Genomic DNA, 11,236 nt, shown 5'->3' on the forward strand with positions numbered 1-11,236 from the left:
TAATTTTGATAAGGTCCAGTTTATCAAATTTTCACTTCAAGATCATGTTTTTGATGATGTATCTAAGAACTCTTTGCTTAACTTAAGGTCAAAAAGATTTTCTTATAGAAACTTTATAGCTGTATATCTTTTGTTGGGTCTTTGAACTATTTTGAGCTAGTTTTTGTTAAGATGTGAGGTTTAGATCAAGTTTTTTTGTTTGTTTTTTGTTTACAAGAGGATGACCAGTTGTTAGCAACATTAGTTGAAAAATCTCTTCTTTTTCCATTGAAATGTGTTTGCACTTTGTCAAAAATCAGTTGGCAATATTTGTGTGGGCATATTTTTGGATGCTATAGTCTGTTGAATAGATCTATTGGTCAAGCTTGCTACTGACATCTCACTGTAATCTGGAAGGCAGTTAGTGTGAGTCCTCCAATTTTGTTCTTTTTTCACAATTTTTTTTTTTGGCAATTCTAGTTCCTTTACTTTCATATAAATTTTTGAATCAGCTTGTCCATCTCTACAAAAAGTTCTTTTTGCATTTTGATTGAGATTACTTGAAATGTATAGATCAATTAGGGGAGAACTGTCATCTTAAGAATATTAAGTTTTCCAATCCATGAACATGGTATATCTCTCCATTTGTTTAGGCCTTGTTTGATTTCTTTCATTAATATTTTATAATTTTCAACATAAAGTTACTAAATATATTTTGTTAGATTTAAACTTACATATTTTCTTAAAGCTTTGTTCATTTCTCTTGACTAAGAAAGACTTTCACATTATTTTTCTCTTCAGCACAGTAAAAAAAATGAGTTCATTGTTAAAGACTAAAGATTTTTCTGATTTAATCATGTGCATTAGAAATTTTGCATGTTATCCTGAAGACATGTTGTGTGTCCTTATCCACACTCATCATTTTGCACCTCTAACATTTACAATACACTTTTAAAGCAGATTGGAGAAACCAGGTTGCACTTATTTTTCCTCTTTAATTGAGATTTGAATCTGGAGTACCTCCACTTTTATTAAAAGTCAACTAGAAGTTTTGGGTAGAAAAATGTTGTCTCCTAATTCATAACCCATTGTGAATTAATCTGTCACACTAACCTGTCATAGATTTAAAAACATCAGTCCTATCACAAGAGATCTGGCAATCTCTACTACATTTAATTTCAGATATTTTCTGTATATTTAAGTATTTTGTTTCAGTTCTGCATCACAGAATTGTTTCCTTGAAGAGACAGTTAAAGATTTACTTTTAATTTCAATAATTTGTAGAACCACCAATAAAAATATCTCAGCTGAGATGACAAGCAGATAAGCAGACACCTTCTAAGCATTGTAAATTCACACATGAGTAGACAGTGACAGCTATGTCATAACCTAATGAATTGCCTGACAGTGGATATATTACTTTGGCAAGAGTCATAATAATAATTCGTATCTCAGAGAAGATAAAATATGATTAAAGATATATGACAAAATTGAAGAAAATCAATAACTTTCATTTACTGAGGGCATTCTATATGCAAGTTCTTTCTAGTTCTAAGCATCTGTGTATGGGCTTTATATGCATCATGCCATTTAATCTTCACAAAATACCCTATAAGGAATATATAGTTATATCCTTTTTAATATGATGACACTGAAATTAATAACCAGAAAACCAACTCTGAGTTTCCATAATCCATCAATGGTGAGATATGAGGCCTTGAGAAATGCGATGCTCCTTTTCCTAGGAGATCTTACCTGACCACAGAAGCTTGGTACTATCTGACTCTCCAATGGGTTTAGGTACCCTGTAGGTAAGATCATGCCATCTCACCTGAATAAATATATTGCTGTGTTTTTCAGCAATATTTTTTCACAGCTATATTATAATTGTCTGTTTCTGTGTTTATCAACACTCCTAGAGTCTGGGCTTGTTGAAAACAAAACTGTGCTTACTTAATTACATTGACTGATCAAGCAGAACAGAAGATTCCAGCTGAGGATATATTTGCCCTATTTGGTCTAACTGTAGGGAGGCCCTGCACTAGAACATATCAGATTTGTGAAAGGGCAGGTACGTAGGTATGAAAACCAGAGGGCATTTTACAGGTCCATGTATGGAAGAGTAAACTGGCTTCTCCCTTCCAACAGAATAGCAGCAGCTGAGCACTCTCTCCTCAGCTAAAAATGCAAGTATTATTACCTAAAAACAGTGAGTGAACCATCTAGAGGAAAGCTAGGCGGCTACTGTAGGTGACAGATCCGTAGAGTGTCACCTCTGTGACCCTGCTATATAACGAGGACTTCCAGGTAAGCATCATAGCCTCTCACTCTAAAAGTCAAGCCTTAAAATGAGCAAACCCACCCATGTGCACAGAGCTTTGTAAGCTTTTGTTGGGGAGCAGGCTCATTATTAAATATGAATGGATACCCATGGATCACCAAAGATTTGAGAAAAGCCTGCAACATAAATAAAATAGATTAAGATAAATAAGTAAAAAAAGGTAATCCTAGGGGAAAAAGACAAATAAGAATAAAATTTTAGGAGATAAATAAATAAATACATAATCCTAGGAGAAGTGATCTTGAAATGCAGTATAGAACTTAAATAAAACAAAACTTTAAGTAGAATCCACATATAGAGTTGGAAAAATATTATATCTAAAAATCTGGAATAAGATGCCAATAAAAAGGAGCTAATAAAAAGAAAGAACTCTTAGAAATTAAGCATTAGTTTCCAAAATATAACACTAAATAGAAGGGTTATAGGTACAATTGAGGAACACTCCTAAAGAAAAGCAAAAAAGCAACGGGATTCGAAAGTTAAAAAGAAAAAATATGCAGAATTTCAATTCTGGGTGGCCAAAATATGATCAAGAGAGATTTGACAAAAAAGAGAAAAAATTTTCAAAGAAATAATGCAAAAAATCCACCAAGCTAAATAGAAATGTCTACAAACTGAAATGGCTTATTAAATACTAAACAAGATTAATGAATAAGAACTGCCTAAACCTATCATTGTGAGATGATAGAACAACAAATTAACAAGCAGTACAACAATAATAATAATCACAACCACCAAGTATTGAGTGCTTACAGTAATATGCCATTTTACAAAGACTCTCTCACTGTTTTCCCATACCCACCCCTCTTTTGACTTCATGGTCCTGGATCCTTAAATCCTGCTTCTCTAAGTTTCTGCCCCACCTGCTAAGCCATTTGCCTCTGCACATTATTCCAAGTATACACTTATCTTAGGCTAATTCTCTCTTCACCAAGGTGTTGAGAGGCAGTGTCTGAAGCCCTGCGCTTTGGAAGGATTTCCCCTCCCTGATGAGGACTACCTTTGAGTGGACATAGACAAACTATGTGTGACATTAGGTTGTTCTTGTGTGACAAACGTGGGCAGTGTGGACTCCGTGTAAACATGGTAGTGGATCCAAAAGAACAGCCAGTGCTGTCAGTCAATTATGGACCCTGAAGCAGAAGATCTGAGAGGTGCATTTTTATGGTCACCACGAAGGCCTATTAAGTGTTGCAATTCTTTCTCACTGGTTATTGGTTGAGTTTTCAACTGCCTGCTGTTAAACACCACTATTCAGGTGGATTTTGCAGATTTCTGACTGGTGAACTAAATGGGAATTAAGATGGATAGATTAACACAGAGATGTGCCACCCAGATGTCCTCTGAGGAAGGATTTGTTCCCTACCTGTATGGAGTGTGGTCAGTAGAGAGCATCCAGTTATGGGCTCCTTCCAGTTAAGTCTGCCTTAGCTTCAGAAAATTGCTTTGCTGAAGTCATGCCCTTCCAATAATTGATCAAGGTAGGGTTCAAAAGGCCAGTGATTTAATCCTGTGTGGGACATTATCACAAATATGCTAACTCGAGAACTCTCAGATGAATTGGCTGAAATTTTATCAGTTTTGCATTGAATTTTGACTTCTTCTTCTGCTCAGAAGTGCTTTATCCTTCTTCCTTTCATAGGTGTTGATATGTAATAAACATATTTCACCAAATTGTATTTCAACCCGGTTCCAGGGAACCTGATCTACGCCACACAAGAACCCCCAGTCCTTCATTCTTTAAGTATTTGACTGCTAACTTACTCCTCATCCCAGGACAAGTATTGTTTTTTATTGCTATATTGGCTGGTGGAGGTGAGATGTCTTCTCTACTACAATAACTCTTACCATACGGGTGAAGGAACTTGTATGAGTGTTCTGCCAACTGCTAAGTATGTCCATTCCAATTATATGTTTGTGATCTGGGGAAATGAGTACCATATGCAGTGGTGTGCTGGAGCTGGCTTGAGTTGGCTCACGAGAGCCAAGCATGCACATCTCTTCCCAACTCCATGTTCAGTGTTATTATGTTGGGAACATAATATCAGTCATGGTGGGAGGATTTACACCATGGAAACAAACAACTGCTGTGAAAAATAGGGATTTTTTTTCTCCTCAGAGAGCCAGTTTGAAAACATTCACAGTACTCTGCTGACCAAAGCCGTCTGTGCACCCAGTAGACCCACTGTGAGATGGATCTGAGCAAAGGCTCTGTTTATTACCTGATGCACATATCCCTCTACTAGAAGGAGGTGAGAAGGTGCTGCTTCCTTGAATATCAGCATAAACTCGAATCTTTTATCTAACAACATTAAAAGGATCTGAATACCTCCCCTTTCCCAGTGTGTGGTTACCCTTTGCAGAAGGACTTGGGAAAGCACATCAGTTTATACTTGCCATGGTATTGCAGGATCCTTCCTCATGGAGACCCAGCTTGTACTCAGTAGATTCTGGGTCTATGAAGTGGCTTTAATTTGATAACTGGGAAAGGGATTTTGACTTTCATTTGGCAATGTGAACCTCATTCTTCTGTTCATTCTTTTTTAATATCTTTTTACTATGTTTGTTAATTAATTATATATTTCTTAGCTGCCCATCTATGTTTTATGAACCATCTTTATAGAATTCTAAGTGTTATGCACCCCTGACTGCCCTTCTAACTCTGCTGCTCAGTACATTACTTACAGTCACCTTGGCTCGGACAGTTAGATGCTGCCACCTGGCCTCTGCTATTCCAGGACTGCGTCATCTCCATTACTATAGGCTGGTTCTATAATAGCATCTCAACAAAGTTCCAATATATGTAGCACAGACATTAATGAGATTTTAAACTATGCTTGTGTCGCCTCATTAGTCATTCCCCATTGCCTTGGTAAACAAAACGGCCTTCAGTCCCTCCAAAACAGCGTGGTCGGTTGTTGAGTTTTCCCATTTTGTATCATAGACCTGTTCTAGCATGCTCACTTTTCTGTGTCTTGATCTCTTCCTTCATAGTGCGCCACAGCAGACTGTGGGACTTCTCGGCCTCCATAATTGTGTGAGCCAATTCTTCGTAATTAATCTCTTCATATATATATTTATATATGCATATATATGAACCTGGATATATATACGTATGTCTCCTATTAGTTCTTTTTCTCTAGAGAACTCTAATACATTCCTTGGTTGATTTCTTACCCTCATATATTTCCTATAATATTTTATAATGTAGACTTCAGTATTATTCAACTTTTTAAGTCATACAGAAATTTTTGTATAGACGGATGATAACTAATTTGGGGACTGAATTTTCAATAGGGCATATGTTAGGACTTCCTAAATATTAGAGTTATGAAACAATAACATGTGACCTTGTAAGATAACTGATCTTAAAGCACAGACCCTATCACAACTAGAGAATGCATTATTTTTTTCTTGAAAATTAAACTGGATCATATAATTTACAATTCAATGTCTACTTTTGTGATTCTGTGAATAATTTCCATCTTCAATATAAGTGCTTGTAGAAGCAATGTTTTTCAAAAGTGTAAAGTAAATGAAAGGTGTGATGTTTTATAGTTTGTTGAGCTTTATTCCGTTGCAAGAAACAGATTCATGTTTCCTTAAGTAAAACAGTGTATTTTAAGAATGTGTAGAGAATTAAGGGAAAGAGGGAAAGCCATGTCGCCAGGCTTAATAGAAAAGATGGAGCTGAAAGTTCCTTTTGGGAACAGTGCAAACAGAGATGGTATGGATTATCTAGTCCTTTGTACTTTGTTTCATATTCTGAAATGGCTATTGGGATTGATCACATATATATATTTTCTTGGCCTCTTCTCTGAGTTAGATTCTTTATGAATGAGGCCCATGAATTATTATTCAAAAACTTCTCCTACTTCCACTCATATAGCCAAATGGGCACTTTCCCATGACCCAGACTTGTGAAGCAATGCTCTTCTCTAGTGATCCATCAGCTTGTTGATTTGACTCCTCTCTGCGTCTGCCACTAACCACCAACTGGTTTTATCTTACATAAGTCTCTCACGTAGCCCCTAAAGTGAAGGATCAGATCAATTCTATCAAACAAATCTTTAATTAATAGAGAGTCTATTTATAAATTTGCTTTTTTATATATGTATGTGTATATATGCACATATATATATCATGTATGTGTATATGTTCATGTACAATTGTATGTATACACACACAAAAACACAAACTCACACATGCAATTGTACAAGAGCAAATATATTTTTCCAACTTATTCTTTCAGACTCAGCTCTTGAATTTCCTTTTTCAGTTCTTCTGCACCTCTTTTTTTGTCATTTTTGAACTTGCACGTCCTAGTTAACATTTGCTATTCATTAAATACAACGTTCTCTCTTGCATTTTTACCAAAAGAAGGATTACACTGGGTAAATAACTTGGAGAGAGCTAGATTTATTGCTCGGTCTGCCTTTTTTATTGTCGTCGTCCCAGATTTCTTGAGAATATTACACCATTGCAGAAGAATCAAATGGCTCCACATGGTTGAAATCCATTCAAACTGTGGGCTGAGCCACCTGCGTGTTGGACAGACTGCCAAAGTCTAGAACTTCAGCATCTCCTTAGTATCAGGATCTACTTCAGTGATCACCTGATCCAGGGCTGGGAGCTTAGGAACATGATTATATTTCCTTTCTCTCTCTTTCTTCTGCTGCATGATGGAGACACTCTCATGATCCCATTCTGAATCCATTTCATCACATGCATGACATAGCTTGCTATCTGGTTGCAGAAGCCCTTCCTGGGAATAAATGACTATCTCCTTGCAGATGCGTTTGTTCATGTGGAAATTGTTACCCAGCTACACGTAGTACTTCTCTATGAAGACCCAGGCCACTTGCTTCACGATTTGGGCGCAAATTCTGCCCATGTTGGTGCATCCTTCATAGAAAAGCTTGGTCCACTCTTATGAATTCATTTCCTACTATCTTGTTTTTTGTAGGAGCTGCATTTTCCTATAAGATGTGCCAGCAAGTGAAAAAGTATGTCTTCAGTATAAAACAGAGATTGAGCTTACCCATTGGGATCACAAATGTAGAAGTAATAGATCTGATGGATGTTGTTGCAATTTTCAGAATAGCAAGACCAGCCACTCTCAATAAAATATTATTGAGATCAAGAGTTTAATGGAGTTCACTGGTGGAAATTGGAAATTAGTATCAGCACTGAGTGCCTTGTTCTCAGCACAGTAGACTTTGATCCTGATTAGGCGCTTTGTACCTTGACATAAGAAGATCATTTTAACTCAGCAATGTGTTATAGGTGGTGGGTAATTCTTCAACAGTATTACAAGGAGCTTCTGCTACCTTTTCTTTTTATTACCAAACTAAGATTGGATCTCTCAAAATAAATTCCTGACATTTATCTACTACTTTTACTCATCTGTTTATACTGTGCACTGTAATGCAAATGCTTAACTTACAGAGAAGCAGAGATGGAAAGTTCTGAATCATTATGCATAAAACTTGAGAACCACTGCTATAAGGAAAATCATGGTGGCCGTATTTCTTTGCCAATAAAATGTGAGGACAATCAGTGGGGATTTATTTTCTTCGATCTTAAAAAGAGACATTAAAAAAGAAATGGCCTCTTTTTTTTGCTTCCAGATGCTATCATATATGCATGGAATTGCAGCAATCACCTTGGTACCATGAAGGGAATTATATTAAAGAGCCATGCTAAGAATGGCAGAGAGGAAAAAGGAAGGACCATTTTGTCAATAACCCAATGGTATTGTCAAGTCACTGAATTAATGAAACTTGGAGCCATCATTCCTCTTAACTTCTTATTATATGACACAACAAACCTAATTTTTCAAACTGTTTTAAACTGGCTGTTTCATAACTTGTAGCCAGATGCTTTGTAACTATTTGCATAGGTCAGTTCATTTATTCTTTTTAAGAAATTTGTGATGGAGGAAAGCAAGTATTATTAGCTTCATTTTATACTATGAGTATCTTGCAGTTCAGAAGAACCAAATAAGCTGCTTAATTAATTAGTGGCAAATCTTATGATTGGAATTCTACTAATTAATCCTGGAGGTTAAGGGATACTGTTATACAATGTCATATTGCCTTTCAAAAAGAGCTCATGCAGAGTAGCTGAATGCTAATGATTAGACTTTTACTGTATACAATGTTTTTCTGCAGGAAGACATTTCAAAGGGGGAAGCCCATTCTACTCTAAGTAGGTAGCTAGAAGTAAAAAGTGATAACAGGATGATTACTCAAGTAGGAAACACCACTTATTGTATATTCATTCTTTCAAATGTTCATTCACTTGGGGTTTTTTTCATGTATTCATTCATTCAACATACATTTATTGAGTGTCTTCTATGCATCATGAGATATATTATCAACTGGTGTTGCAAAGGTAAAGTATAGAGAGCCTTGCCTGAAAAATCTTACAGTATAGAAGTCTTATAGATATATTAAAAATGAGTGGAATGAAATATTTCCAGTCCTATGGATTTGATCCTGGATGCAGTTCCTCGCAGACCCAAGGATTCAGAGGCGATTAGCCATGGGAAGAAGAGCTAAGATCCCAGTGGATAAATTTGAGAGGCATTAGCACCAGTGGTTAGCATCCATGTGTCAGGCAAGAACATTACCTTATAGGAGATGGCAAGGGGTATCAAGACTCCAAAGGAGATGACTAAGCAAGCAAGCAGGTTGGCTTGCTACAACTTCATAGGTGCTAAAAGCAGGCAGAGTCTCAATAAATCAATGTACTCATCTATTCATTGCTCACAGCATGGCAAGCAGTCAATGCATCAGCATTGTGACCTTGTATCCCCACCACGACATGGTTCCCCACAGGTGACGTGATAGACCTCATGATGGCCTCTTGCTCAGGTAGGTTGCACTGTAGTTAAGGAATGCAAGAGTAAGGCTTGGCGCCTAGCACAACAGGCAGGAAGCAAGCTAACCCTCTTCCCTTGGAAGACAAGGGCTCGTGTGGTTGCCTAGACTGTTTTGATTGTCTATGTGACCAGTTACAGAAATGGCTCAGGGTCAGAGGATGGTGAGGCTTGTAGAATGGCATATTCAGCAAAAATGTATGGAGAGACTTGGGGCCAAGGGTGGATTGCATCTCCTAAATGTTTGCTTAGAGTCAGATATCCTGGGTTGAAGGAAGTCTGCCATTTACCTACACCATTTACTGGCTCTGTGGACTCGGGCAACTTATTTCACCTTTTGTTTTCCCTTTGGAATGTGGGATTTTAACGATATCTTCCCCACGGGATTGTTTAAAATAGGCCTGGCATAGAGCAAATACTAAATAAATGTTCATTTTTACTATCATTCAGAGCAGTGACATTTTTAGGTTGCTGGAAAAAAGAAAGAACATGGTTAAAATGAAAAACGGCAATTGTGCTTTTGCCAGAGGTAAGCTAAAGCATCTATGGAAACTTGGTTTGGACAATAAAAATCAAGAACCTAATGTTGAATGAGGAAGAGGAAGATGACAAATGTCCCCAAATAGACACAAAGGCCAAAGGGACCTTGTAGATGGATCATTTGTAATTTCAATAAACTTATTTCTTTCAGCAGAGAATTAATGCCTATGTCCATATATGAAGCTGCTTTACTTTTTTATTTAGAAAATTTAGCCTTTCTTTTTATGTGGTATTTCTGATTATTTCTCAAAGATCAATAACTCTGATTCAAAAATTGATATATTGTCTTGTAGAAATATCACTAAAGGACAAAATTGAGTATAGCCCTAAAAAAGTAAACATTTATTTCCTTGTCATTGTTTGAAATATTATATATAATATTGCTACTGTGGTCGTATTACTATTAATAATAATAACAAGGATAGAACAACAATAGATTACAGCTGCTTGGCATTGTTCTCAGCTTTAAATACTGTTCACAGACTAGTACATTTAACACTCAGAACTACCATATGAGCAAGTGCTGTTATTACCTTATTTTATAGATGAGGAAACAGGCAGAGAAAGGTAAAGTAAATTGTTTAAAGTCACACTACTAGTAAGTGTCTAGAATATGACACAGACACTGGACTCCAGAGTATACACACTTAACCAACATCTAAGAAGGAAAAAATCTGATAGCATGTCATTCAAGGAGATTATTTTCCCTCAAAATGGAATCTGCTTTTTTGATGTATATACCTTAGCTATTTGTGCATAGGTTTTCATGATCAGTACACAAATCTTTCATGAGGGAATCACTTTGAATAGACTTTCCCAAATTTACTACTAGACCTGTAGTGACCTATTTGCTGACCTGGAACTTGGTGTCAAAAGTTCTTGCTGATCTTTAACCACGCATATCTTATAGATTCCCAGGCTAGGAAAGGGGCTTTATTTTCTTCCTCGATAGATTTATGGATTTATTTGCTGTAAATTACTCACTAGAGAGAGACATTTCATTGTAAAACACCCCCTGGTATTGATTCAGTAAAATGAGGGTGTCACCATTAAACAAATCTTCCCGAATACCCATGCTATTAAAACTAATTGACCATGGCTCTTCTTTAAGGTTAGCTCTGCTTACTAAGGAAGGTTTTATCTGGCGTTTCTACCCCATACACACAGCATCTCAGGATGATACCTCTTACTCAAGTCCTCACAAAAGTTTTCTCCATTTTTGGATAAAAGGAAAATCATCTAGAAATGCTAAAAACAATTATGACTTTTAAAATTATTTTCACTTTAACACATTCATTACCCATTTAAAATTTTTGATTATGTAAACCACTGGAAATCTGATTTTTAAGAAAGAAACACCATCATTTTATTTACAGTGTTTTCTATGAAACATTTTATTTTCATTTATTTATTTTTTTGGTGAGGACGATTGGCCCTGAGCTAACATCTATGCCAATCTTCCTCCACTTTGTGTGTGGGAGGCTGCCACTGCA

At 36.4% G+C, this 11,236-nt stretch overlaps 1 pseudogene; it reads right to left on the reverse strand.

Annotated features, from left to right (window-relative positions):
- Nucleotides 1-6,792: 6,792 nt before the first annotated feature.
- Nucleotides 6,793-7,214, reverse strand: LOC100629282 (small ribosomal subunit protein eS17-like; annotated as a pseudogene).
- Nucleotides 7,215-11,236: the final 4,022 nt, after the last annotated feature.

Source organism: Equus caballus, chromosome 21 (assembly GCF_041296265.1).
Source record: "Equus caballus isolate H_3958 breed thoroughbred chromosome 21, TB-T2T, whole genome shotgun sequence".
Classification (NCBI taxonomy): domain Eukaryota; kingdom Metazoa; phylum Chordata; class Mammalia; order Perissodactyla; family Equidae; genus Equus; species Equus caballus.